The sequence below is a fragment of the Herpailurus yagouaroundi genome, unplaced genomic scaffold, assembly GCF_014898765.1.
Source record: "Herpailurus yagouaroundi ecotype Mexico unplaced genomic scaffold, PumYag 67681, whole genome shotgun sequence".
NCBI lineage: Eukaryota > Metazoa > Chordata > Mammalia > Carnivora > Felidae > Herpailurus > Herpailurus yagouaroundi.
The window spans coordinates 3,373,856-3,401,333 of NW_024420481.1; the positions used below are offsets into that span (position 1 = coordinate 3,373,856).

Below are 27,478 nucleotides of genomic sequence, written 5' to 3' on the forward strand. Positions count from 1 at the left end.
CTGTCTCTCTCTGTCTCAAAAATAAATAAAAACATTAAAAAAAATTTTAATAAAAAAAAAGAAAACAAGATCCATCTTATATGCTTTACAAGAGACACACTTTAGACCTAAAGGCACCTTCAGATTGAAAATAAGAGGATGGAGGGGCGCCTGGGTGGCTCAGTCGGTTAAGCGTCCAACTTCAGCTCAGGTCATGATCTCGCAGTTTGTGAGTTCGAGCCCTGTATCAGGCTCTGTGCTGACAGCTCACAGCCTGGAGCCTGCCTCGGATTCTGTGTTTCCCTCTCTCTCTTCCCCTCCCCTGCTCATGCTCTGTCTCTCTCTGTCTCAAAAATAAATAAAACATTTAAAAATTTTTGAAAATAAGGGGATGGAGAACCATCTATCATGCTAACAGTCAACAAAAGGAAGCCAGAGTAGCCATACTTATATCAGACAATCTAGACTATAAAATAAATACTTTATCAAGAGATGCAGACGGCATTATATCATAATCAAGGGGTCTATCCACCAAGAAGACCTAACAATTGTAAACATTTATACGCCAAATGTGGCGGCACTAAAATATATAAATCAGTTAATCACAAACATAAAGAAACTCATCAACAGTAATTCCATAATAGTAGGAGACTTCAACACCCCACTCACAACAATGGACACATCATCTAATCAAAATCAACAAGTAAACAATGGCTTTGAATGACACACTGGATCTGATGGACTTAACAGATATATTCAGAACATTTCATACTAAAGCAGCAGAATATACATTCTTCTACAGTGCACATGGAACGTTCTCCAGAATAGACCACATACTGGGACACAAATAAGCCCTAAGTAAGTACAAAAAGATCGAGATCATACCGTGAATATTTTCAGACCATAATGCTATGAAACTCAAAATCAACCACAAGAAGAAATTTGGAAAGGTAACAAATACTTGAAGACTGAAGAACATCCTACTAAAGAATGAATGGGCCAACCCAGAAGTTAAAGAGAATAATAAAGTGTAAATGGAAGTCAATGAAAATGATAACACCACAACCCAAAACCTGTGGGACGCAGCAAAGGCGGTCATAAGAGGAAAGTCTATAGCAATCTAGGCCTTCCTAAAGAAGGAAGAAAGATCTCAGATACACAACTTAACCTTACACCTTAAGGAGCTGGAAAAAGAACAGCAAATAAAACCCCAAACCTGCAGAAGACAGGAAGTAATAAAGATTAGAGCAGAAATCAATGCCATCGAAACCAAAAAAACAGTAGAACAGATCAATGAAACCAGAACCTGGTTCTTTGAAGGAATTTACAAAATTGATAAACCACTAGCCAGTTTGATCCAGAAGAAGAAAGAAAGGACCCATATAAATAACATCAAGAATGAAAGAGAGGAGATCACAACCAAGACAACAGAAATAAAAATAATAATAAGAGAATATTATGAGCAATTTTATGCCAATAAAATGGGTAATCTGGAAGAAATGGACAAATTCCTAAAAACATATACACTACCCAAACTGAAACAGGAAAAAATAGAAAATCTGAACAGACCCATAACCAGTAAAGAAATTGAATTATTAATCCAAAATCTCCCAAAAAACAAGAGCCCAGGGCCAGATGGCTTTCCAGGAGAATTCTACCAAACATTTAAGGAAGAGCTAACACCTATTCTCTTGAAGCTGTTCCAAAAAATAGAAATGGAAGGAAAACTTCCAAACTCTTTCTATGAAGCCAGCATTACCTTGATTCCAAAACCAGACCCCACTAAAAAGGAGAACTATAGACCAATTTCCCTGATGAACATGGATGCAAGAATCCTCAACAAGATATTAGCCAACCGGATCCAACAATACATTTAAAAAAGTATTCACCACGACCAAGTGGGATTTATATCTGGGACGCAGGGCTGGTTCAATATCCGCAAAACAATTAACGTGATTCATCACATCAATAAAAGAAAGGACAAGAACTACATGATCCTCTCAATAGATGCAGAGAAAGCATTTGAAAAAATACAGCATCCATTCTTGATAAAAACCCTCAAGAAAGTAGGGATAGAAGGAGCATACCTCTAGATCATAAAAGCCATATATGAACGACCCAATGCTAATATCATCCTCAATGGGGAAAAACTGAGAGTCCCTCTAAGGTCAGGAACAAGACAGGGACGTCCACTCTTGCCAATGTTATTCAACATAGTATTGGAAGTCTTAGCCTCTGCAGTCAGACAACACAAAGAAATAAAAGGCATCCAAATCAGCCAGGAGGAGGTCAAGCTTTCACTCTTCGCAGATGATATGATACTCTATATGGAAAACCCAAAACATTCCACCAAAAAACTGCTAGAATTGATTCATGAATTCAGCAAAGTTGCAGGATATAAAATCAATGCACAGAAATCGGCTGCATTCCTATACACCAACAATGAAGCCACAGAAAGAGAAATCAAGGAATTGATCCCATTTACAGTTGCACAAAAAAACATACAATACTAGGAATAAATCTAACCAAAGAGGTGAAGAATCTATACACTGAAAACTATAGAAATCTTATGAAAGAAATTGAAGAAGGCACAAAAAAATGGAAAAAGTTTCCATGCTCCTGGATAGGAAGAACAAATATTATTAAAATGTCAATACTACCCAAAGCAATATACATATTCAATGCAATCCCTATCAAAATAACACCAGCATTCTTCACAGAGCTAGAACAAATAATCCTAAAATTTGTATTTTACCAGAAAAGACCCTGAATAGCCAAAGCAATCTTGAAAAAGAAAAACAAAGCAGGAAGCATCACAATCCTGGACTCCAAGCTGTACTACAAAGCTGTAATCATCAAGACAGTATGGTACTGGCACAAGAACAGATACTCAGATCAATGGAACAGAATAGAGAACCCAGAAATGGACCCACAAACATATGGCCAACTAATCTTTGACAAAGCAGGAAAGAATATCCAATGGAATAAAGACAGTCTCCTCAGCAAGTGGTGCTGGGAAAATTGGACAGCAACCTGCAGAAGAATGAACCTGGACCACTTTCTTACACCATATACAAAAATAAACTCAAAATGGATGAAAGACCTCAATGTAAGACAGGAAGCCATCAAAATCCTCGAGGAGAAAGCAGGCAAAAACCTCTTTGATCTTGGCCACAGCAATTTCTTACTCAACACATCTCTGGAGGCAAGAGAAACAAAAACAAAATGAACTACTGGGACCTCATCAAAATAAAAAGCTTCTGCACAGTGAAGGAAACAATCAGCAAAACTAAAAGGCAACCGACAGAATGGGAGAAGATATTTGCAAATGACATATCAGATAAAGGGTATCCAAAATCTATAAAGAACTTATCAAACTCAAAACCCAAAAACAAATAATCCAGTGAAGAAATGGGCAAAAGACATGAATAGAAACTTCTCCAAAGAAGACATCCAGATGGGCAACTGACATATGAAAAAATGCTCAATGTCAGGGAAATACAAATCAAAACCACAATGAGATACCACCTGACACCTGTCAGAATGGCTAATATTAACAACTCAGGCAACAACAGATGTTGGCCAGGATGCAGAGAAAGAGGATCTCTTTTGCATCGTTGGTGGGAATGCAAGCAGCGCAGCCACTCTGGAAAACAGTATGGAGGTTCCTCAAAAAACTAAAAATAGAACTACCCTACAACACAGCAACTGCACTACTAGGCATTTATCCACGAGATATAGATGTGCTGTTTCAAAGGGACATATGCACCCCCATGATTATAGCAGCACTATCAACAATAGCCAAAGTCTAGAAAGAGCCCAAATGTCCATCGATGGATGAATGGATTAAGAAGATGTAGTATATATATATATATATATATATACAATGGAGTATTAGTCAGCAATCAAAAAGAATGAAATCTTGCCATTTGCAACTATATGGATGAAACTGGAGGGTATTATGCTAAGTGAAATTGGTCAGAGAAAGACAAATATCATATGACTTCACTCATGAGGAATTTAAGAGACAAAAGAAATGAACATAAGGGAAGGGAAACAAAAATAATATAAAAACAGGGAGGGGGACCAAACAGAAGAGACTCATAAATACGGAGAACAAACAGATGGTTACTAGAGGGGTTGTGGGACGGGGAATGGGCTAAATGGGTAAGGAGCATTAAGGAACCTACTCCTGAAATCATGGTGGCACTATATGCTAACTAATTTGGATGTAAATTTTAAAAAATAAGAAATAAAACAAGTTATAAAAGAAAGTACTATTAATACTGTTAATGAGGATGTGAACTAACTTGAACTCTCATATATTACTGGAAGAGTGTAAATTTTATGGAATATTCTTTGGCTATGCAGATGTATATCTATGATAAACTTAACCCAGGAGGTAAAAGACCTATACTTTAAAAACTATAAAACACTTAAAAAGGAAACTGAAGACTATGCAAACAAGTGGAAAGATATCCATGCTCACAACTGGAAGAATTACTATTGTTAAAATGTCCATACTTGCCAAAGCAATTTCAAAGGATTTTGAAATCCTTATCAAAATACCAAGAGCAGTTTTTCACAGAAACAGAATAAAATACTAAAATTTGTATGGAACCACAGAAGATCCCAAATAATCAAAGCAATTTTGAGAAAGAAGAACAAATCTGGAGACATCACAATCCTAGATTTCCAGATATACTACAAAGCTATAGTAATCAAAACAGCATATTGCTAGCACAAAAATAGACACGTTGATCCGTAGAACAGAATAGAGAGCACAGAAATAAACCCAGGCTTAGATGGTCAATTAATCAATGACAAGGAGGTAGAAATATACAATGGAGAAAGACAGTGTCTCCAATAAATGGCACTGGGAAAACTGGACAGCCACATGCAAAAAAATGAAACTGGACCACTATCTTACATCATACACAAAAATAAACTCAAATTGCATTAGAGACTTAACTGTGAGATCTGAAACCATAATACTCCTAGAAAAAACTACAGGCACACATTCTTTAACATCAGCCTTAGCAACATATTTATGGGTATGTCTCCTAAAGGGAAGGGAAACAAAAGTGAAAATAAATTATTGGAACTGCACCAAAATTAAAATCTTTTGCAAAGTGAAGGTAGCCATAAACAAAATGAAAAGGCAACCTACTGAATGGGAGAAGATATTTGCAAATGATATATCTAGTAAGAAGTTAATATCCAAAATATATAAAGAATTTATATAATTCAACATCAAAAAATAAATAATCTGCTTAAAAATGGAAAGAGGACCTAAATAGACATTTTTCAAATAAGACATGCAGATGTCCAACAGGCACATGAAAAGATGCTCAACAAAACTAATCATCAGGGAAATGCAAATCAGAACCACAATGATATATTACTTAACACCTGTCACAATGGCTAGTATCAAAAAGATAAGAAATAACAAGTGCTGGCAAGGATGTGCAGAGAAGGGAATCCTTGTGCACTATTGGTAGGAACATAAATCAATGCATCCACTGTGGAAAACAGGTTACTCAAAAAATTAAAAATAGTAATACCATATGATCCAGTAATTCCACTATTAAGTATTTAACCAAAGAGAAGGAAAACACTAATTTGAAAAGATAGGTGCACCCTCGTTTACTGCAGCATTGTTTACAGTAGTCAAGATATGGAAGCAACCTAAATGTCCATTGATACATGAATTGATAAAGAAAATGTGGTATATATTAATGGAATATTTAGTCAGCCATAAAAAAAAATGAGATCTTGCCATTTGTGACAACATGGATGGACCTGGAAGGATTATGCTAAGTGAAATAGGTCAGACAGAGAAACACAAATACCTTGTGATTTCACTTACATGTGGAATCTAAAAAACAAAACAAATGAACAAACAAAAACGCAGAAACAGACCCATAAATACAGAGAAGGAACTGGTGGTTGCCAGAGGGAAGGTAAGGAGGGGGATGGGCAAAATGGGTGAAAGGGAGTGAGTGGTACAGGCTTCCAGTTTTGGAATGAATAAATCACAGGGATGAAAGGTAGAGCATAGATGGTAGTTACAGTTGTAGTGAGCATAGCATAATGTGCAGTTGTCAATCACTCTGTTGCACCTGAAAGTAGTGTAACATTGTATGTTCACTACACTTCAATTAATTTTAAAAAGACACATTGAAAAATAAATCAAATTAAATTAAATTAATAAATTAATAAATAAGACACATTGAAACACTTCTCCATCTGAGGGCTTTAGAAGACCTAGAGTTGGGGGAGGGGGAAGAAGAAGCAACAAGTAATAGGGGTATGCTGGGACTCCTGGGGGTAAAAATGCCCTTATAGCCTGGATAGAGTAGGTGCCTAAAATGTGCTTACTGGCTGAAGGAGAGGGTGGGAGAACTTGGGAATCAGCCTTTGCTTGGTTTCCCCACTTTTTTTTAGTATAGTTGACACATAATGTTACATTAGTTTCAGGTGTGCAGCATAGTCATTCAATGAGTTTATACATTATGCTATGTTCGCTACAACTGTAGCTATCATCTGTCACCATACACACTATTACAATACCATTGACTGCATTCCTTACGCTGTGCCTTTTATGTCTGTGACTTTTCATTCCATAACTGGAAGCCCATATTTGAAGGTGCAGATGGTAGAGGTGGTAGGGTGTATGATACTACTCGTACCCTTTCCCCCGCTGGCACCAGAGCCTACCTGACCCAAACTCAGAGTACTTAATGCTCATCCTTGTTCTAATTCCACATCATATAATTACCATTGGAAGGTGCTACAATTTATGACATCATGATTAAAAACATGAACACTGTTTCTGTCACTAACTAGCTCCCTGAGTTAATTAACTTTTCTGAGCCTCACTTTACTTATCTGCTTCAAAAAATGGCTGTAAGATTAAATTTTAAAACACATGTAAAATTCTTAGGTCAGTCCTGGTATGCGGTAAGCACTCAGTAGTACCTTTTGATGGGTCTGTAGGCCAGGGGCTTTACACATATTATCTCTAACGATCTACACTCCTCGACTCCCTTTCCACCAGCCTCACCATGCATCCAGTTACCCTTAAGGTGCCCTGGACCCCCACATTGTCTGCCCACCACACCATTATCCCGTAGTCCTATGTGACTCAATTCCCCTATCTTTGCCTCCAAGCTCAACAGCCCAACCTCCTATATCTTAGTCATTACCTCTTTTCTCCACAAGGTGGCACCAGAGAATGCGAGGAGCCAATGAGCTGAGCAAAACTTCCGAAGAGGCTTTTGAATTCTAAGAAGCTTCCTGGAGAACCAAATAAGACTTTCTTATGGAAGAAGAGGTTTTGTTTCTTGTTTGAAGCCTGCCCCAAACCATGCTGCATGGCCCATCTTAGCCCATAGTCATGTTATAGCCTTGCCCATACTTTTCATTCATGCTTCCCTCACTTTACCTTTCCAGCATTTGGGCCAGGAGGGCTTTCAAGATAAAGTGTCTCTGAAACCCTTTAAAAAGGTTCTTTAAATCCTCTCAATCCTGTAGCTGGGAGACAGGTGCTCCACCTGCACTTCTAAGCTCTGTTTCCCCCAAAGTCACTCACTGGTACTTCCTGGAAAATGTCCCATTGAGGGCAGGTCAACGAGGTGGGGAGTAGCAGAAGGGAAGATAGATATGGCTGGTTCGATTTTCAAGTCACTTTGACTCTGGAATCCTCAAAATTTCTAGACTTTGAGCATTTTATCTTATACACTAGAGCATTATTGGAATACAATTTTATCCAAAGATAAGACAGATCATCAGTGGGGTAAAGGGTGGAGTAAGAGAATCAAGAAAATAGCTCTGAGAAAAAGAGGTGGCTAGATAGTGCTTAATATGATTCAGATTCTACAGCTATAAAACAGTGAATAGAATAGTCACTATCACATAAGGCTATTATAATTAATAAAAGAGTTACTCCCTGTAAAGCACATGTAACAGTACCTGGCATGTAGAAAGTGTTATTTTAATTTATAGAATTGTAGCATACACTTATACGATTATCACCAGTCCTTGATCACGCTGAAGCCCTCCAGACAGGCTGCTTTAGGAGCCTGAACTTTCCCTGGTTCACAGTTACTTCAGTGACTTCAGATTTCTACTCACCCTGAACTCTTTCTGATATACCACAGGATCTATGACATCCTCCTGGAAAATGTCCTTGTCGATTAAACCCCATTTGTAACTAAAATCAATGAGCAGCAATGGGGCTGGTGATGAATGAGCAGAGAGATGTCTCAAAAAGCCAACATATGGCCTATCTGTGGGACTAGCCCACTGTAGATGTCAGAGTGAGCCATTTTTAGCACCAGCAAGAGATCTAGAACTTTCTCCCTGATCCCATTTTCCGCATTCCTTCCTTATAGTAACTCTAGCTCCCCACACTGGCCTGAGCAATTATCCTTCACCCCACCACACCATGTCATCATGTACTGCTTTCTGTGACTCAATTGTTTATTTCTAGGAGGACAAGAAATGGGCAAAGTATGAAGTCATATAGTAAAAACCATTATTTTACAAAAAATGCTACAACCAAGAGCTGGGGGGAGACTTGCTTAAAGTCACAATGCTAGTATGTTTGTTTCTTCCAAAAGACTCTAGGCTCTTAAGAGCAGGGACCGTGATTTCTACTTGATTAGTATTTCTCTCTACATAGCACTTTATACTGTAGAAAGCCAATGAGAGCATAGAAATAGAACTTGTCATCAAGTCAGAAAACTTGGGTTGTGAGCAGACATCACTCACTAACTGCATGTGCTAGGTTGAGTCACCATGCTCCTTAGACTTAGGTTCTGCCTTTATAATGTGGGGCTAATCATCCTGACTTTTCTTTATAGAACATGGTCAGGGTGAAGTAGAAGGATGGGCACGGGTGTTACCTATAGTCCATGAAGTGTCAGCCAAACTGAGTCATTTAATAGATCTGAGCTAGGCATAAAGAAGCTACCAAATAAATGCTCTCTAAATGAATGGAAGTCTTCTCCTACCATAGGGCCACTGGCAAAGTGGCCAGGATGTCAGAAGCCAAGGGTACAGGCAAAGTGTCCAGAGACTTGGGTAACTGTGTCTCCCTTTACTATCTTGGAAAAGGGATACAAGAGCAACACCCCACCTCCAGTTTGCCTGGGACACAGGCCCATCGTCCCAAACCTACCCTTACTGCCTCTCATGCAGTCTGCAACCTCTTCCACCTTTTCGGTTTTCTGGGTTCTTTAAAACCTTCTCGGGGAGTGACGTTATAGGCGTCAGCAAAAATTCCCAATCATAGTAGCCCCCCAGGAATTGGCCCCTCCCCACCTCTTCACAACTTACTATTATACACTAAGCGCAATGCAATGCACAATTCTGGGGTAGGGGGCCAGAGGCTCCGTTATCATTGTCATTATCATTGTGGGCTATGTGACTAGCGCCCTCTGGTGCACAACTCCAGGAACACAATGTGACAGATGCCGCCTGCGTGTCCTCTCTATTCCTGTCTCTATGACCACACACAGGCTATCTCCTCTCCTAGCAATGTCCTATTCCCCTTTTCCCCACCCATTCAAACCCTCCCCATCCACGGAAGTCCTATTCAACGTCTAACACCTCCATGAATCTCTCTCTGATTTCTCTAGCCAAAGTTGACCTCCTGCTTCTATGAATATCTGACATGTCAAAAGTGCCATCCTAATTTATATAATTGTGGCAGTACACTTATCTTATTATTAGCAGTTTTTGATCACACTGAAGCCCTCTGGACAAGGTGATAACCCTTTACTGGCACTCAGTCACTTCAATCTCTCAAGATTCCTATTTACTACTCACTCTTAAAGTCAACATCCCACAATTTAACATGTTTAAATGTTCTCTTAGTTTCTTCATGTGCTTTAGTCTTCTCTCTGTAAGTACTAGAGGGCAGAGACCATGTATGATTCCTCCCGGTGTGGTGATTAACAGAAATAACGTACAGGAATAATAAGAGGTGCTATTTATTGAGCACTTATAATGGGTCAGGCACATCAAATGAGACATGCTTTAAATAAATATATGCCATTTAATTGTCATAGGAACCTCATGTGGCAGGTACTGTGAATCATTTTTCACAGATGAGAAAATTGAGGTTGAGAGAGGCCATTTGACTTGCCACAGCCTAGAACCACATTCACTAGCAGCCCGGCTCTGGTGGTCATGCTAAATGATTATGCCACTGTTTCCCAAAATGTGGTCTGCATCAACCATCTGCATTAGAATTATTTCTGGTGCATGTAACAAGTAGTTACATGCCCCTTCAAGCTGAGCTGAATCAGAATCTCTGAGGATAGGCTCCAGGAATATCGGAGGTTTTGTCCAGGTAATCGACATTAGACTAACGTTGGAGAACCAATGTACGATACTTAACAGCTACATGCTAGATGACACAGAATCGTGCATGTAAATGCATACCCACGCATGCACATAAATAAATATATACCCATCAACACACCCATTCAGTGAGGGAATATTTCCATGAGGTCTGCTTTTCCAGCCAAATCGTCACATCAAGAAATTCTCATAATAAATTCCACATTCCTGCCTCCATAGGAAAAATGGGTATGAAATTATCTTGGCCTTGCTAGTTCCCCGCAGTGGAGGGTAGCTGGCTGGCTGCCCTGACTCACAGCTCATCCAGCCTCCCTGCCACCCTGCACACTGTCTGTGTAGTCTGTCCATTAAGTTATGCCATAAGCCAATTTCTAAAGATGGTGAAGGTACAAAGGAGAGAGACACTGTGTATCAAAATCTTTCCTTGGCTAATTCTTAGCTGTGTGGACTTGAATATATTACTTGATCTTTCTTGCTTCAGTTTCTTTGTCTGTAAAATTGAGGTTATAACAATAATGGTACCCATTTTACAAGATTGTTATGAAGGTTAAATAAGCCAATACATTTAAAGAGCTTGAATTCTAAGTCTTAGAACAAGAACTTACCAAGTTGTACTCAATGTTAGTAGCACAGTAGCAGTAGTAGTTATCAGGTTTTGAGCTTAGCATCCAGACCCTAATTCTGGCTGGATTACAAGTGGATCCCTAGATAGAGAACCCTAGTGAGCTTGTCAATATGGTGTGGGAGGATATTACCTTAAATATAAACCTAGGACGGGAGAAAAAAATAAAGTTATTATTTTGCTTAGCACTTCCTCCTGTGTCATACTCATTTAACTTAATATTATTTATTTTATGATATGCAGCTTTACTGCAAAAAAATTCAGTGCTCCCATTCCCTGGCCTTGGCAGATGTTGCCAGGTATGAGATAAAATAAGGAAGGTGACATTAGAATGAGACAGAAAGGAGAAAGGATGTACATGTCCAAAATGCCTCATGTAGAATCCTTAGAGTCAGATATTTTCTGAAATCAGTAATTTGGAGGTATTTTAGACAGGTTATATGGTGAATATATGGTATGTTACACAACACCCTTGATTGGTGTTACAAACACGTTAGTATTTCATAGTAAAATGCAAAGTCACATAAATAGGTTAAGACTATAAATAGCGTCACATAAGTTTAGGTCAAGTTTTGCTGCCTAATGAGTTTTGGTGCCAAAACTTATGAAACTTTTGGTTTTTACAAATTACTGAATTTGGGGATTACATAGTCCATGGTTGGGTAGGTCAAGAATGAGAACAAAGAAAAGTCACTGATATTCAATAACAAGGCCATGCTGAAGGCTCCTTAGTTGTGGATTGAAGGTCCATTTTGCACCTTCTCCAGCCAGAGATTACACACTTCCTCCAGCCTCATGTCCCCACAGTGTATATGACTTTGATTGTAGGGTTGTGGATCACCTAAGGCAAAGGTATTCCTACTATACACGCAGAGAACATGATCCTGGGATAGCAGCCCTTCATACACCAGGGCCAAGTGTTGACCATGGGTGGCATCAGGAAGCAAGAACTAGAACAAAGAGCTCTGATTTGCTTTTTTAATGTATTGACTTCATGCACAAAATTTTATCTGGAGAAAGGATACTGCACTGTAGTCAAAGAATATGTGTAAAGCATACTGTTGGAAAGTACATTGAATTGAATTGTATAACTGAAATTTTCTAAGAGGGTAGAACTTAAATGGTCTCACCAAAATAATTAATTAATTAATTAATTAATACAAACATGTTAGGTAGTAAATATGTTAATTACCATGATGAGGGGCATCCTTTCACAATGTATATATATCTAAAATCATCACATTGTACACTTGAAATATCTTACAATTTTATTTATCAATTATACCTCAATAAAGCTGAAAAAAAAGAAAAGTGGGCCTCTGAGTTTATTCTATTTTGAGTTCTTGGATGCATAGACTCATGTATTTCATCAAATAAGGAAGTTTTTGGCCCTTATTTCCCCAAATGTTCTTTCTGCTCCTTTCTCTGTCTTTTCTCCTTCTAGGATTACCACTACAATTATGTTGGTCTACTTGATCGTATTCTGTACGTCCAGTAGGAGTTTCCCCTGCCATACTGAAGGCAGAAACATAATCAATCCCTCTTTACCTCAGCATATAAACTTCCTAGGGGAAGATATGGATGCCTGATACAATGTCGATAAGCCAAGTCAAGACTGGACTGTGGAAATTATGGAAAGTTGGCTGTTAATTCCCTTAGAAATACTATTTGTAAGGCTGGTCCTTGGGCTAGACAAAAATGTGAAGGCCTATGTCAGTGATCATCTACCTTTTTTTCCATCCCCCTTACCCTTCAGAGGTACAACACACCATCAGTAATTTTTATTTTACACTCAGGGAGGGATTCTCTCAGAGGGGGTGCCCTGCAGCTACATGTACTCCCATGGAGCTTGTTGTATAGCTCTTTGTGGGTGCTCTCAATTCCTCACAGGTTCAAATCACTGTAATAAATGACAGAATGGAAGCCTAACATATTCCTACCACTAAACCCTTCCCTACATCAGCCTGCACCAAGTCCAAAATGTCCATCCTGGAGGCTAAGGTATTTTGAGGCAGCATGATAAACTAGGAAGGAAAAATCTTCCACTGAGGGTCAGAGGTCAGAGAGGTTCTAATCTCAGCTCTGCCACTCACTAGCTGTGTGACTTTAAGAAAATCACCCAACCTCTCTGAACACGTTTCCTCAAGTGTCACAAGGGGATAATAAGAGGAACCACTTTACAGTTATGAGAATTAAATGAGACAAAGTTTATAACATCAAGGGGTGAAGATGAAATATAAATCCCACAAGCTTATTACAGGCAAAGCAGTGGCATGTAAACAGAATAGGAGATGGAAATAAGATAAAGCTGGATTCAAAACCTGGCTCTGCATTTACTAGCTGTGTGACACTTTTGAGGTTTTTAAAGTAGCATTAACTGGTTTCCTTGTCTGTATAGTGGGAATAAGAACACTCATCACAAAGGACTGCCATGAAGCCTCAATAGGAGAATATAAGTAGAAAAAACATGTGCATACATCCCACAAATATTTATTGAACATACAGGGAGTATGATACAATGAGATGAGTATGGTGTGGGGAAAGAAAGGGGGCGGAGGACTTGAGAAAGGGAGCTCAGGAAAGCCCGATGCTAGCACATAGAACACGACGGAAGAGCATCGCAAATTGGAGTTCCCATTCTTTGTGAAGTTTTCCAACTCACACTACTTCCACCCAGAAAACTTGTAAAAGTTTCTCTCCTTTAAGAAGCACATATCCTGGGGTGACTGGGTAGCTCAGTTAAGCGTCTGACTTCAGCTCGGGTCATGATCGCACAGCTCATGGGTTCGAGCCCTGTGTTGGGCTCCGTGCTGACAGCTCAAAGCCTGGAGCCTGCTTTGGATTCTATGTCTCTCTCTCTCTCTCTCTCTCTCTCTCTCTCTCTCTCTCTCTCATTTATTCATTCAGTGGTGCCTGAGTGGCTCAGTCAGGTAAGCGACTAACTTTGGGTAATGTCATGATCTCACGGTTCATGGTTTCAAGTTCCACATTGGGCTTTGCGCTGACAGTGCAGAGCATACTTAGGATCTTCAGGCTCCTTCTCTCTCTGCCTGTCCCCTGCTCACTCACTCTCTCTCAAAAATAAATAGACATTTAAAAAGTTTTTAAAAATTAAAATTAAAAAAGGAGAAGCACATATCCATTTTCCTGAGGTGCCGACTCCTTATTCACCAGTCCTTTCCTTTCCCTCTCAGTCTCATGTGCTCACCCTGCCCCACCAACATAAAATTCTGAAACACCAATGACACTGTTGGTCTTGATTCAGTAGTCAGCCGTTTGCCCTGGTTCCTTCCTTGTATCATGGCTGCTATTTCATTTGTAGGAATCTTCTTTTCTTTTAACCTTTTTTTATGACAACTTTATTCAGATATAATTAACAAACTGCTATTATACCACATCCTAAGCAGCTGGTCTCTTTAAGTCTGATCAGAGACCAAGCTGCCAACACTGAATGCAGTTTCTGTGTTTAACCCTGGGTACCAACCACACACCTAACTAACCCAAGACATAGCCTGAGTGCCTAACTTTGGACTTGAAGTCTTAACCCTAATTTCACACTAAGCCTGTAGCCCTAGCCCCAAATGGAGACCTTAATTCTACCCATAAACTGAGCCTATTTCTGGCCACACTCCAAGGGCAGAACCCTGATTCAATGGAGTCCTATAGTCCAGTCACATATTCACTACGTCTGATCCAAGACTAAGTACCTACAATTGGTGTCTGATGGAGTCTCTAGCCTTGATCTCCTATTGAACCATAACTGTGGCCACTGATAAGCCCTTAATTCATGACACAGAGATCCAACCTATTATGAGACATAGCCTGTCACAAGCTGAGTCTCAAGCCTGATCTATACACAGTGTGACCTAACTCTGGGATATACTTAATATCCTACATGACCACAAAATGAGTGCTCAGCATAGATACTGATGGAGCTCTAGCCCTGATCACAGACTGAGGCTCTAACTCAGTCACAGCCTGAGATTTGATCTTGGAAACCAACCCAGCTACAATTTCCACAGACTTAGCACTAATCAGAAAATGACCCCAACACTGGCAACAGAATGACTACTAAACTTGGCCTCATGCAGAGACAAAAACACGTACAGAGACTGAACTCTAAACTTGGCCAAAGACTGTGCCTTAATCCTGGCCAAGAATTGAAACCAAATCATCTACAAAACTTGAGAATATATTCTGACCACATCATATGCCCTAATCTTGCCCACGGAACCCTGAACATAGCCACAGCCTGAGACTTAACTCTTTTCAAAGTCCCAATCATAAGCCTGGCCAGATAGTTGGTTCATAAATATGACCACACAATAATCCACTGAACCTGGGACAGATTAAGCTTCATCACTGGCCACTGACTTGGCTCCCATATCTTATAGCCTCTAACTGGTTATAAAAGGAATCTCTGGCCACAGACTGAATTCCTGACTCTTACCACAGACTGACTACATAAGCCTAACCTCCAACGTGAGTTTTCACCCTGAAAGTGGAACTGGAACTGATCTCCCACAAATGGTTAATGACTGAGCCTGGCTTAATATGAGCCCCAGAATGAATCCCAGCTCCAACTACAGCTTCAACATTAACCCTAGCCGCAGACAGATTTCCAATACCAGAAACTGAACTGTTTGCTAACCCTGGGCAAGGACTGAACCCAAGGCTTGAAAATGAACTAAGGACAAAACAAAGCAAATATTTTTCATATTCTTTGTGTGAAACATAGAAGAGATTTAACTTTAACCCTGAGCACATGCAACTCACCACGGCCAAAATCTGAGCCTTATTGCTGGCCACATACTGAGCACCACCCTGGGATAAAGAATGTAAATCTTGCCCACAGTCTGAGACCCAAAGACCGAACCTTATGCCTGTCTAAAGAACAATTCCTAACACTGCATGGTTGAATCAGAACCCTCCTCATATTATTAGACCTAATAACTGATACTGAGTACTACCCTTTGTCACAGACTGAGCCTTAAACCCATAAACAAAGTTCACTATATTAGTGGCTACAGAATGTGTCCTAGCACTAGCTTGCAGTTGAGCAATCAGCCTGGCCACAGACCTAATCCTAAATTGGGGAGTGATATACCCGTGACACTGGGCACAGTAGAGGCACTAAAAATTAGCACAGACTGAACTCTACTACTGATATCAGAATGCTTGCTACACTAGTAGCCAGAATCTAAATCCCAAACTGACAACAGGATATGAACACTCTGAACTCAAAGCCTGGCAACAGCCTGAGACTCTAAACCTGAACACAAGCTGTTGTCTATTCTCACACTAACCTTATTTGTAAATTGACAGGTAACATCAACAGCCTATCTGAGAAACATGTTTACTCTCTTAGCCCTAAAACCTTCTTCACAGTAAGCCTTAATCTGGCTACTGGTAACCCCTAAACTTTGGTAAAAGCCTAATCAGATACAAACATCAGCTGCATCTCTATACATTCATCATGAAATCTCTGAAAATAAAATTAAGAAAACATCCCATGTATAATAGCATCAAAATGATAAAATACATACAAATAAACTTAATCTAGGAGGTTTAAGATTTATACACTGAAAACTATAAAAACTTGATGAAAGAAATTAAAGTAGATCAATAGATACAGAAGCATCCCTGCCTCATGTATTGAACAATTAATACTGTCAAAATGTCCATACTACCCAAAGTGATGTACACATCCGATACAATCCCTATAAAAATCCCAATGGCATTTTAAGCAGAAATTTTATTTTTTTATTTTGTAATATATTTTTAATGTTTATTTATTTATTTATTTTGAAAGAGAGAGAGAGCACAAGCAGGGGAGGGGCAGAGAGAGTGCAGAGTCAGTGCAGAGCCTGATGTGGGCCTTGAAGTCACTAAGCATGAGATCATGACCTGAGCCAAAATTAAGAGTCAGATGCTTAACCGGCTGAGCCACCCAGGTGCCTCTTAAGCATAAATTGTAAAAACAATCATAAAATGCATAGGTAACTGAGCAGACAGTTCTCCAAATGGTCTTATACAAATGGCCAACAGGTATATGAAAAGATGCACATTGTCACTAATCATCAGGGAAATGCAAATTAAAACCACAGTGAAATGTCACCTCACACTTGTTAGGATGGTTATTATCAAAAAGGCAAGGCATAACAAGTGTTGATGAGGAGGGAGAAATTGGAATTCTTATACATTGTTGGTGGGAACATGAAATGGTGCAGCTACTTTGGAAAGCAGTGTGGAGGTTCCTCAAAAAATTAAAAATAGAACTACCACATAATTCAGCAATCTCATCTCTGGATATATATCCAAAGGAAATGCAATCAGTATCTAAAAAATATATTTATACACCAATGGTCATTGCAGCATTATTCACAATAGTTAAGATATAGAAGCAACCTAAATGTCCATCAATAGATGAATGGATAAAGAAAATGTGGTATGCAAATACAATGTAATATTATTCAGCTTTTACAGAATAAGGAAATTCTACCACTTGTGACAACACAGATGAATATAGAGGACCCTATGCTAAATAAAAAAGCCAGTCACAGAAGGACAAATACTGCATGATTCCACTTATATGAGAATTCTAAAATAGTCAAACTCAAAGAAGCAGAGAGTAGAATGGTGATTGCCAGGGGTTAGGGGCAGTGAGTATGTTTCAGTTTTGCAAGATGAATAAGTTCTAGATGTCTGTTCTATAGCATAGTGCCTATAGTTAAAAGTATAGTGTTGTGTACTTTAAAATATGTTACAAGGATAGATCTCATGTTAAACATTTTTACCACAAAACACACACACACACACACACACACACACACACACATACACACACACACACAGAGTTTTGGAGGTGATATGTTAGGGTCTTGATTATGGTGATACCATAGGTATATACATAAGTCCAAGCTCATCAAAATGTATACATTAAATATGTGGAATTTTTTGAGTATCAGTTATATCTCAATATCACTTTTAAAAATTGGATGGGGAATTGCCCATGATTTTTGTTTTTAATCAGGAAAATAAACTTTTCCATAAATCAAACCATATTTCTTTCTGTGCTTCATTGATTTAAAAGAAAACACCTGATAAAATGTAGCATTAGCTTGGAGAGTCTGTCCTTTGAGGAAGATATGGAAAGGAGATATTTTAAAGGTACCGGGCTAAACAATCAACAGTATTGCCACAGCAAACCAATATCCTTATTAAAGGGCCTATCTAAAAATATTTCATAACTTGTTGCCCCAAACCTCAATTCAGCTACTGATCATTATAAGCCTCCTTAAACTATCTAAATAAGCAAAGACTAAGTGTACTGTGTATGGGATAATATTGCAATTATACAGACCAAAATGTTAATAGATAAATAAAAGCTTAATTAGATAGCACTACCAGCAGCACTCAGTGAACAGGAACTCTATACAAAGTCAAAATGGGACCACTATCTGCATAATAAACTCTGACACAGGCCAAGTTGAAGTGCTAACACAGGTCACTGACCGAACCATGCTCTGGCCACAGGATAAGGTACAACACTGGCCACTGGCTTAGCTCCGCAGAATATTCCTGATAGGGGCTATCGACAAAGACAGAACACTGAGACTGGCTAAAGCCAGAAATTACACTTTGGGCTTACTCTGGCCAGATATGCTCCCAAATCCTGTTCATATGCTCAGTTGAAATCCCAGCCACAATTGATACTCTCGTATTGTCCACAGATGAAATGCTAACGTTGCTCTCAGACAAAACTCTGGGGCACATCATAGGTGATGGTGTAAAATGGCAAAAGACTAAATATTAAATTTAGACACTGTGCCTTAACACTGACCACAGCCAAGAATCCACTCTAACCATGAACACTAATTGTAACTTTACCTGATAAAAGACTGAACATAACTCTTGTTCAAATCAGCATGAACAGCATCTTCTGGCAGAGCCATAACTGGTCTTTGTTGAATTCCAAGCCTAGAAAAAAAAGCGATTCCAATGCTGACCAAAAAGCGATTCCAATGCTGACCAAAAAGCGAAAGTCAAACCTTGAGCTGAGCCCCATCCTTGGGTGTCTCTCTGAGGCTGGTCCACAGACAGCACTAACAAGAATAAAACCTCTTCTTACATACAGACTAAATAGTAATACTGGCTAAAATTTGAACCCAAATCTTGTACATTGGCTTCACAATGAGATATAATCCAAGCCACGCTGGACTAATGACAGCTTCCAAGTGAACTTTCATACCAGTCAAAGACTCTGATCCTTGACACAGATTGAACCATAGCTATACCTCTGGGGACTGATGTTGATGTCAGACTGAGCCATAAATTTGGTACCAGGGTCCTCTAGCAAGGGATCCACACTGACTTGTAAAGATAGCAACAGAATGATTAAGCCTTAATCTAAGCAAAAACTGAAGCCAAACACATTCCACATTCATAAACCTGAACCGTGGCCAAGACTTGAGTATTACACTATCTGTTGACAAAGCCTTTACTTTGGCCTACTGATTGATCTATAAATCCAATCACACTAACATACCTTGGGACATTATTTCACAAATTTGTGTTCTTATACTCAATTATTTTTTTTCCTAAATGTATTTTCAAGCATACTTTTTACCCACAATAGATCAAGAGTCTCACCTTTGTATGTGTAATACACATATACACACGTATCCATTCTAATAAGACTTGCAGAAATATTACTTGTCATAGGTATATATTTTCATTATTAGTCTTGTTAATTCATTTTTCCCTATTAGAATATGAGCTCCAAAGGGAAGGGATGTTATGTGGTTTTTTCCCCTACTTCTCTGTTCCCAACACCTTGAATTATGCCTGGAATGTTGCAGGTACTGAACGAATATTTGTTGAATGGATGAATGAGTAGTTCCATGTTACTCTTCTGTCCTCTTGTTTGACCTCTCTGTGTTATATTCTAGTAGTTACACTTTATTTTCTCTTGGTTCGCCTATCTGGCCATTTCTTCTCAGCCTCCTTTGAAGGCAAGGAGCCTTGACTTCGTCTACCTACTACTTGAATATCGTTGTTTTCTAGGGTTCCATTCTTAATCTCTGCCCTTCTAAAAATTACTATTCTAAACACTCTCCAAGTGAAATTTAATCCATATTTATTTATTTACTTGCCAGCTATATACTGTTGTCTCTCAAATGTTTAGTTCCAACCCTGACCTCTCTCCTATGCTTCAGACCTACACCTCCTAGCAGCCTACTGGGTATCTCCACCCCAATGTTCCATAGACTCCTCAAATTTAAAGTGTCCAAAACTTAATCTCTCCTATCCATCACAAAACTTGCTACTCTTTCAGGCATCCCTAATTAAATGAGTGGTACTACCACATACTCAGTCTTCCAAATCAGAACTTGAGAGTAACAATAGACCCCTTCCCTTTCCTTACTTTCCATATCCAAGTTATCACCAAGTCCATCTGATCATACCATGTCCTTGCGTAAAATCCTTTAATGGTTCTCCACTGCTTTCAGGTTAAATTTTGAACTCATTGATATGGCCTCCTATTCCTTCCTGTTCTAGCTCCTGCAACGTGGAACATCTTTTTTGGGGAGCAGGGGTGGGAGGAGAGTGTTCTCTGCACTCTCTCACATTCTTACTCCTCAGTATGAAATATGGTTGACCTCCCTACCCGAAACAGCTTACTAGTCCTTCAAGTCTCATCATTCAAGCATGGCTTCCTCCAGAAGTGGAATAAGTTCTTCCACTTCTATGGTCCTGTAGAACCGCATGTAGACCTTTTTAGAGCACTTTGCACAATGTATACTCTCTCTCCTGTCCTAGATTGTGAACTACTTATGAGCAAGGGCTGTTTTCCAATTCTGTAGCAACAGTGCCTAGTCTGGAGCCTTGAACAAAGCAGTTTGCTGAGTAAATTATTCAATCTATTAAGTCCATTTATTCCTTCACTTCTGTTTTAAAATTTTAGGCAATTAATTACCTTAGCAAAATGCAATTCCTCTTTCTTTGCATTCATTCCACTTGTGAGTGAAAAGGTTGTTCTAATGAGTAAAATTGTAGTAACCCAACTGTAATGATCCTTTCGGCTATTAAGGATTCACCTCTGGAAAGGAAAAAAAAAAAGTCAAAAATTAGGAGTAAAATTAGCCTTAATAAGCCACCATTTTCCTCAACCTTTAAATCACTTGAAAGTGCTAGTGGTCTCCATCTATTTATTTATCGGACTTATTAACACATCTTTACTAAACAATAGTTTCTTAAAGAAATATACATTTATTTCTTATTATTCAAGTTGTATTCTCTATCTGTTCTAAATTGTTGCATGACATCAGTGATGTGGCCACTGTTCTTCATGGCAACAATGTGGCTTCATTATGGGTTAAATGGGATTCTTCTGGGCTGGCTTTGATCACATTTATATGCCTATTATGCCCTACTTCAAAAGGAAAAATATGGTACTCAATTAGAAACACAGTATACATTTTCTCTAGGACCTTCCAAGTGATTCAAATGCAGATGGTTCACACAGAATACACTTTAACAGTTTTAAAGGACCAGTTACAATTCAAAGGGAAAAATGTGATACCCAACTGGAAACATAGTATACATTTTCTCCAGAGCCTCTGAAGTCATTCTAATGCAGATGGTTCACATAGAACATACTTTGACAGTTTTAAAGGACCAGTTACAATTGTAAGCTTATCGGAACATAATATTTTTTAAAAGTCATTCAATCAAAAGTCAATGAGAATTTTAAATCATGATATAAAGTGCCCCCCCCAAACGCTAAGAGCTTAACCAAAAGGTAAAATAAATCTAGAACCTTCATCTAATCCCACAAGCACAACCCCATACCCCAAGAAGGTAGATTCTGTAGGAGAGTACACCGCAAACTACAACACCCAGAATACCCTGCTCCATCTGAACTCAGGTGACGATCAGACTAGATGGAGAAACGGTGGGTATACCGAAAGAAGTGCCTCGACTTCATCTCCCACAATCCCCTGCCTTCATCTGAGTCTCTCCGCCAATGCCAATATTGGATACCCCAGGAAGACAGCCTCCAGCGACCTGAAACTACATTTCCCATGAGGACAAGGGCTTGGGCCTCCTGCTTCCCTGGTGACCAGTAACCAATAAGAAATGCTTCAGCGGCCGCGGTGTGGGTGAGAGTCCAGCCCTGGGCCCGAGTGTCGGGCCCAAGCCGGCTATCGAGAGGCGGGGAGTTCAGAAGACAGTTGCGTGGTGTGGGGCGCGGCGAGGGCACTACGCTCTCAGAAGCTGTCACGCCGGCCCGATTTTCCGCGGCAGTATAAGGAGTAGCCCCTTCGGTAGCCGGGGAGCTGGAGGTCAGAGAGGCAGAAAGCCCGAGCGGCTGTGGTTGGGGAGTGTGGGACCGAGGGGCCTAGGGAGGAGGGTGCTTCCGGGCCGTTGTCTTCGGCGCCTGACTCCGCCCAGCTCCGCCTCTGCCGGGGAGGGGGTGTCGGGCCTGGGAGTCGGGGTGGGCTGCTGAGCCCTCCGCGCCCGTTTCCTGGAGCTTGGAACCTCGGGAGCGCGCGCTCTCTATTTCTCCACCTAGTCTGCAGTCTTTAATCCCCCAGGACGCTATCGTGTATCCTCGCTCCCGTCCTGTGCCTCCTCCGAGATCTGAAGTTAGGTTTCTTAACCAGGGTCTTCCCTAGGCGGTGTCTGGACTCCCCGTACTACTTGGAGGAGTTGGATGATCTCTTTCCTCGCTTCCCTCAATTTACATTTCAGATTTGGGCACACACCCTTTCTGACGTACACACTCCCCAATTTTCTCTGGGGGTGTGGGAATTCCTCGCACGCTCAGGGCGTGACTTTTTGTCCAAATTTCACTTTTTGCTTCCTTGCTGGTGATATAAAGATCGTCGCCATCTCTTTATTGGCCCTTCCAACCACCCGCCCCTGCCCTGACCAGATCTTTGGAGTGGAAAGGGTTTCTCCTTAAAGTTTAGTGCAGTGTTCTGGTGAGAGTCAAAGGCAAGTTAGACCTATTTAAAAAACCAAGCGCTATCGAGGTTTCTAACACAACTCATAACAGCACTAAGGTTGAAAAAGATTTAGGGGGCTCACAGACTGTGGAATAAAGTAGACTGTGCGAAACAGACTGTATTAATTATTTTATTATTACAAACGCATGCAAAAAGTTTCTAATACTGATGGGCTTGGGGGTTGATATATGTAAGGAAGGTCAAGCCTAACCCTGGAAATGCTGTAGTTTTGAAATTGTCATCTTCCAGACCAATCCGGGTATGCTTTCTGGAGGACTTGAATTTTAATTTTGGCTCCAAAGGAGTAAATGGGATTTGAAATGGGCAAAGAGGAGGGAGAATGTGCTTTCTGGAACTGGCGTTGGAATCTGAGGAGGGTATATAGAAGAGGGAGCATTTTTATGAAGGGTGGGTTTGCCTGACTGCAATAAAAATGTGTCATGAAAGAGATTGGGGTCATAATAACAGGACACTTTAAAGCATCCACATAATTTGGATATTATTCTGTATCAAATAAAACTAAACACAAAAAATTAAGATTGGGTGATTTTTGTTTTTTTCATCCTAGGGGAACCTGATTTGAGATCATTTCTTGGAGAACACAAAGAAGTGTGGTGGTATGTTCCAGGTGTGAGTTTAATTTAAACCCAAGAAGATCTTTACCTTACAGACTGTTCTGTTTGTGGCTATTCTTAGCTACACTTCTATAGTTGTCATTTTAAAGCCTGTTGACAAATTTATTAAGAAATGTATTTGCTCTCCTTATGCATCATATTATCTGATTTGTAGTCATTTCATTGGGTGACAATAATGACTCCTATTTATTGAGCCCATATAATGTTCCAGGTGCTATCATAAGCACTTTGTTGCATTATCTTAAGAGTCTTATGAAGTAGGTACTGTTTTCCCCATTTTTCTAGAAGAGAAAACTAAAACTCAAAGAAGGTTGTTTAACCTACCCAAAGTCACATATTGTAAGGAGTTGAGCTGGGATTTTGGTATATAGATTTCTGACTCCAGAGCCCATGCTCTCTCCACCATGGTTTGTTAGTCCCACTGTTCAATTTTCTTCTTAACTTTCTGTTTGTGGTAAGGAAAGATTATTGTCAGGTGTAATTGATCATCCTGGCAGAAACCCAAATGATTCACTTTTAGTCTCTATGTCAGTATGTGTATGCTGTAAAGTGGCTGCCAAAACTGAATTAGCTTCACTGTTATTGCAGCCGTAGCTAATTGTGTCTGCCAAAACTATATGGCTATTTCTGAATCAGGTGATTCTCTTTAAAAAACGTGCCTTACATGTAAGCTATTTGGGCCTAGATAGTCCTTTAGGTTTTATTTTATTATAGCTTTTATTTTAAGTGACTTCCTAGATCACTAGGTCTCCTCCATGACCTTTGCTCACAGGGATTATTCAGGATGCAACAGAGTATGAGAGCTTTTCCTGGGTGTAGCTGGGGAGATATATGCCCATAATTCTGAGATAATGTAGCGTGTAATATAACACTAAGAAGTACAAAGTGCTATCAGAAGAATAAAGGAAGCAGTGACTAACTGTAAGGGAGAATCAGGGAGAAGCCTTCTGTGAGGAGGTGACATGACAGGTCTTGAAGGATAATGAGTTCACCAGGCAGAGAACAGTAGAGGGGAGGCATTCCAGATTAGAGAGACAAGTCTGTGAAAGACATTGGGCTGTATAAAAGCAGAGCATGTCCCTTCAATATTTTGGAATTCAGCATGACTAGGGTATAGATTGTTTGGGGAAATGAAGGTATAATGGTAAAAGAGTCTGGAAAGATAGATTGGGTCTGATTTGTGAAGTTCCTTGAATGCAATGCTAAGAAATTTGGATGTGCTTCCATAGGCTATTGTTTTTCAAACTGTAGAGCATCTACCACTGGTGGTTATGTTGTACTCCCACAAACATTTTAAATTTCAGTAATTATATATTCTAATGTGTCTCATAAAAGGTAAAGCTGAACTACGTCTTTAAATGTAAGGTCACATAGGAAATGGCTTAGGAAAAATATAAAGTGAACAAGTTTAAAGTTGATTTAAAGACAAATGTTAAGTAAATAGTAGTACCCATGATGTGTGACTATGATAATACTCAAATGACTCAAACTTGGGAAGTACTGATGGTAGACAATAAAAAACATTAATATATTTTAGAAGACAAGCACCATGATGAGGTTTTTACCTTAGAATGTACTGGAGTGGGCCATGACCAGTTAGGAAGCTAGAGATGATGAGGACCCAAGGTAGCCACATATGAGAAGAGGCAACAGATATGAGAGCCATTTAGGAAGTAGAATTAGTTGGACTTGGCTGACGGGAATATTATTATTCTATCAATGTCATCAGAGTTATTTTTTAAAAGTCTATATGTCACTCGCCTGTTATCCTTTAATTCTAAGATGAGCATATTATTGCTCAAATCGGGCCATGTATATATATGCATTAAGGTAACAGTGGAGGCTGTTTTCACAAATGGGTTTGGATTACGCACAAGCATCCTCACTGCCTTACTGAGTGTCCTTAACACCAGTGGCACAAATTTCCAAAGCACTGGTAAGGAATATGAGTATGATCTGTGACCCTTACTCATCTGAGGAACTCCTGCTTCAAGACTCAGCTCAAATATCAACACCTCTTTGAAGCCTTTCCTGCAGCTCTCCCCGCCCTCCCCCACCACACACAAACATATACAAGCATACACAAAACAGTGTTAGGCTCATGGCTTACATAGAACCCTGCACTTACCATTGTCCTAGGCTGTACCACACTAGTGTATCAGTCTGTGGATGTGTCTGTCTCTCCCCAAGACTATGAGCTCCTTGAGGGCAGTGGCCAGGTCTCATTCATATCCACACCCATAGCATCCAGGACAGCACTTGGCATGTGGTAGACACCTAACAAATGGTTATTGGATGAAAAACATGCATAAACATGAATATAACTCAGAACTTTGGTACCAGAATGCCAAATGTTACAAAAAGATTAGCTGTTTGCTACATTAGCTACTTTGGCTAAATAAAGCAGTAAATTAAAGTCACCTGAATGCAGAACTTCTCTAGAGGCTTCTTTTCTTTTCATTTAAACTCCCCCCCACCCCGACTCTCCTATGGTCACCTTACCTTTTTCTTTCTCATCATTTATCCACCCAGACACCTGTTCCGTAGGCCTGCTCATTGCTTTGCTCCTCTTGACACAGTTCACATTGCTGCCATCCCAATACTCTGCCAAGGATCCGTCCCTCATTTCCACCTACAATCCAGTTGACTCCATCCTTGAAATCACTCTCAAATGGGTCTCCTACTTACAGATACTGCTAGTGGGACTGTAATTTGATACAGCCCTTCTGGAGAGAAATTATCAATGTGGATTAAAAATATCAAAATTGGACATAGCTTTCAACCTACCACTTCAACTTCTAAGGCTCTATGCTAAGGAAATAAATGTGGTGTTTCCAAAATTTTATTTCTCAGGATGTCTATCCCAGGGTAAAGAAGGAAAATAGCATTTTAAATGTCCGTAATACTAGAGATTTTGATTAAATCAATTATCGTGTATCTGTAGCATAGATTACTATACTAAGTAGCCATGTAAGTGGATGTTACTAAAAAATATTTAATTATGTTGAAAGTTGTTTATGATATATTAAGAGAAAATTCTCGTTATAAAGCTGACAAATCCCAGTTTAAACGCATACACATGTACATGGGCACACACACACACACACACCCTATGTGTGCATACATAGGAAATCATTATCCTATAATGTTAAACACAGAAAAAAATTCAACAGAGGTTTGCTATAAATGGTAAGATAACATGAGTCCTATTTTTAACCTTTTGCATATTTTTTTAATCATTTGTAATAGAGTTTTACTTAAAAACATGTTTTCTGCATGTGTCCTATTATTATTGCCTTAGTTTGGGGTACACCGCTCCCCAGCATACCCTGCAACACACCCACACCCACCCCCCCACCCCCCCACACACACCCCTTCTAGACTGGATTACTACTGTCTCCAGCCTGCTTTCCTTCCAATCCATTCTCCACCAGTGCTGACAGAATGATTTTTCTAAATCACAAATCTGAAGCTATCCAGCTCTGCCCATTGTCCTCGAGATAAAATCCAAACTTCTTAGACTAGCTTATAAAACTTTTGAAAATCAGCTCCCTGCTTTTCTCTCCAGTGTCACTTTTTCCTCCTATGGTTTACTTTTTCTTGGTGTCTTAGGCCAGTACCTGGCATATAATAGGTGTTTACTTAATGCTAGCCAGATGTTGATGCATATTGTATGGGTTAACTATTCTGTACCAGGATTTCATTTCATTCTCATAGTAAAAATACTAAATACATACAGTAGTTATCCCTATTTTACAGATGAGGAAAATTAGTTAAATACATAAAAGTGGGAAGAAAAATCATCATGATAAATAACATTTTTCAAAGGAAAAATTAAATCCCCCCCCCCCCCCCCC

At 39.5% G+C, this 27,478-nt stretch overlaps 1 protein-coding gene across 4 annotated transcripts in view; it reads left to right on the plus strand.

Annotated features, from left to right (window-relative positions):
* The first annotated feature begins 22,130 nt into the window (after window positions 1–22,130).
* The window catches only part of ENOX2 (ecto-NOX disulfide-thiol exchanger 2), a 286,573-nt gene continuing 281,225 nt past the window's right edge, over window positions 22,131–27,478 (plus strand). Inside the window, exons 1-2 of one of the 4 annotated variants that reach the window (XM_040468180.1) lie at window positions 22,131–22,320; window positions 23,555–23,614. The gene's annotated coding sequence lies outside the window, so the exon portion shown is untranslated. Of the gene's footprint in view, window positions 22,321–23,554; window positions 23,615–27,478 lie in introns of those variants that run through there. The other 3 variants (XM_040468176.1, XM_040468174.1, XM_040468175.1) reach the window with 3 other exon arrangements.